Below are 3647 nucleotides of genomic sequence, written 5' to 3' on the forward strand. Positions count from 1 at the left end.
ATATATATAATTGTTTAATTTTATATTGCAATATATTAACGACACTCCGGGGTCACTCGCAAATGGCAGCTAGTAGTTTTCTTGTGCTTGCGCTTAGAAATATTCATCATATAGACTCATGGTGAAACAAGCACCCGTCGGAGGTGGCGATTCTTGGATCAAGAACCTCAACATCCCAAGACCAAACATATATAATGATGGGCGGGCTATTGCTCATAGAGATGAGAGGTTTTTTTTTAGCGATGGAATTAATACATTTTTACCCTACTAATATATAAATATATATTAGAATATGTTAGATTAGTAAGTGTTAATTTATTAGTTTGGCTAACTTGGGTCTGTTTCACTTTCAAAACAGATTATCGATCTATATATGAAAATTTTGTTTCGAAACTTCTGAAGTTAATTAATTTCTTTGAATATTTGAGATCCTTTCAATAGTAGCCCATTAGCATTTTTTATTATATATATATATATATATAAAATAGAGTATGTCTGTCAATGTGTTTCTAGATGTGTTTTTAATTTATTTGGTTTGAACATGTGTTATTATGTGATGTTTTTCCAAATAGTTTTGCCAAACAAATCACTATTCACAAGATTAATTTAATCATGTAATGTTTAAATACATGGTTTAATGACTTTATTTTTACCGATATGAGTTTCAATTCGTATCGCAAATGGTACCACACTTATTAATTAAAACAAAGTTATCACTCCCGTCCAACTTTCGCCAAAAACTTGACGGAAGTCCAGTTAGCCCAATAAAAAGCTAACATGTGGCAAGGAGTAGTATTAAAAATTAAAAAAAATATAAAATAACTAATAACTAAAAACAGTAAAACAATTAAAAAATGATAAAAAAAAAAAAACAAAAAAACAAACAAACAAGAAGAAGAAAGGGTGACCGAGCCCTCCCATGGCCAGCAAGGGGTATCCCAACCACCCCCAAGGGCCCTTGGGGGTGGCCGAGACACCCCCATCTGGCCATGGGGTGGTTTCGCCAAGGGTCTCAGCCACCCTCATCTAGCCATGGGGTGGTTTTGGCCACCCTATATGGCCGGTTTGGGTGTGGCTGAACCATCCCATGGCCATCAGGTGGTCCGGCCACCTCAAAAACCAAACTCTAACTTATTTTTGGTCTTCTAGGGTGGCCAGACCACCCTTAGCTGGCCATGGGTTGGTGGAGCCACCCCTTTCTTCTTCTTCTTCTTCTTCTTTTTTTTTTTTTTTTATTGTTTTAGTTTTTAGTTATTAATTTTTTTCATTTTAATTGTTTTTTTTTTTCCATTTTTAATATTACACCTTGCCACGTGTCATCTTTTTATTGGACTTTCATTAGGTTTTTTGAACGGAAGTTGGACAAAAGTGTTAACTCCGTTTTAATCAATAAGTGGGATATTATTTGTGATACAAATTGAAACTCAGGTGGGTAAAAATAAAGTTATTAAACCATGTGAGACAAGAAATAATTAACCCTTTAGAAGGGAGGCCCAAGACCTTTTTTTTTTAGGCTTTTTCCGTACATCAAGACCTCTTCTTTCTCTACCAAAAACTTAGAGCTCGGTATTAAGGAGAATAACTTAAGCTAATGAGCTTAGTCTACCGAGATATATTAACTACACAATACTCATATTTGGGCAAATCCAAATACTCTTTTACTGTCATTAGAAGTGAACAAAAATAAATTAATATACATATTATAACCCCACTTTTACCCAAAAACTTAAACTAATAAGTTTGGAAAAAAGAAGGAGATGCAACACATATCAAAAGAGAAGTAAGCAAGAGTAAATCAATATACATATTAGTACACTATTTCTACCCAAAAACCTAAACTAATGAGTTTGGGAAAAAAGAAGAAAATAGCAACACATCAAAAGAGCAAAAAAGAAGGAAATTTTCAACAAACAACTATGCATATTTCTTCATACGAAGGGAATTGTCCTTTCCTAAATTGAGCTCCACGTCTGAGCGACAAAACCAAATTTAAAAAGGAAAAAACAAAATGACAGGATATTTTGGTATTCCTTAAAAATATATTTAAATAGGGGCCAAATAATTGATGAGAAATATATAAAGATTAAAGGCTAAATTAATATATAAAAAAATAAAATTAGTTTTAATCCAATGTTAAGAAAATAAATAAATAAATAAAATTAGTTTTAAATCAATGTTAAGAAAATATAAAAAAAATAATTAAAAATTAAAAATTAAAAAATAATTATTTTTTAATATAATTCAATTTTCAAATTAATTCTTCAATGTAAAATGTATTAAAACTTATCAGAGATAAACATCACATAGCAACACGAATGTAAAGTGTATTAAACTTAAACTTTCTGGACTGTTTTTTATAGTCATGACCAATCTTTGAACTACTTTTTTAATGGGCCTGGGGCCGAACTAAAAACTTTTGGCCCAAATTCAGATTTTAATGCATATTTAATAAAAAAATTTTAAAACTATCCAGCCTGCATGTAAATCCGTCTATGAGAACAAATGACAATTCTTTTAAGATTTGTTGAAAAATATGGTTTTAATTCAAGAACGCATCTTTGATTTTATCAATAAAGTTAAAGATACATATATCTTATGTTCTTTCTCGTTATTGTCTTGATATTCAAAATATTAAAATATTTGTAGAGAATATGTGTGGTGAATAAAAAAAAAATTGTAAGCACAATTTCTCAGTTATTATCGTTGTGAATACTATACTATGTTCATGGGTTCACCTGAAAGAAAACTTTTTTTTTTTTAGGGTAAATACTTCACTTCACTTCATAACATAACTTATTACAATATAACACTAAACCAAGAGGTGGACACCTCAACAACAAACCCATACGTAAAAGACAATGCTAAATATGGAAAATAGAAAACTAGAACAATCGAACAGACAATGAACGCATAAATGATCCCAATAAACTATAAACTATTCGAACCTCTATAACTTGGGCAGAAGCCAAGAAATCGGCCGTATAAAGCGATAATAACACCTAAATAGAGGACAGAGAAGAGCATGACCCTCAAAAGAGCCATACTTCTAACCCAAACCTTTGTCAAAATAAAACAACAACCACTAAAAAGTGATTAAGGGGAGAACAATACCGTCAAAACCATAACAAAATTTATCATCAAGGAGCAACAAACTCCGATGCAAACTGAAAAATCTCTACAAACAAAACACAGACAAAAGTAGAAATATTACAAAAGTAAACCAAACAGCAGAAAACTACTATATCATTTAATATAAGCAGTATTCCAAATGATTGATCATGGCTATATCCTTTAAGATAATATATATATCGTCTTTTATTTAGAAATTCATATGGTTAAAATCTATAAGTGCCACGTGGTGAAAACAAAATAAAATCTGATAGATAAATTTAATTATTTTATAGTATTTATTTAATTATTTAAAATTTGATAACACTAAATTTGGGCACAGTAAAGTGAATCGTGTCTTGAGTGAAGTTCAAGCCCAACAAATTTGGAAGGATTATGGGCCGACCATTGGATCTTCACCCCTTTATTTTTAAGGTGGTTGGATGGCCAACAAGATTCAAACCCAATCCTTACCCAATCTCCTATCTGACGATGATACATCTTTGCATCACACAACCATCTTTCAACCATTTTATTTA

This window comes from Corylus avellana, chromosome ca4, assembly GCF_901000735.1.
Source record: "Corylus avellana chromosome ca4, CavTom2PMs-1.0".
NCBI lineage: Eukaryota > Viridiplantae > Streptophyta > Magnoliopsida > Fagales > Betulaceae > Corylus > Corylus avellana.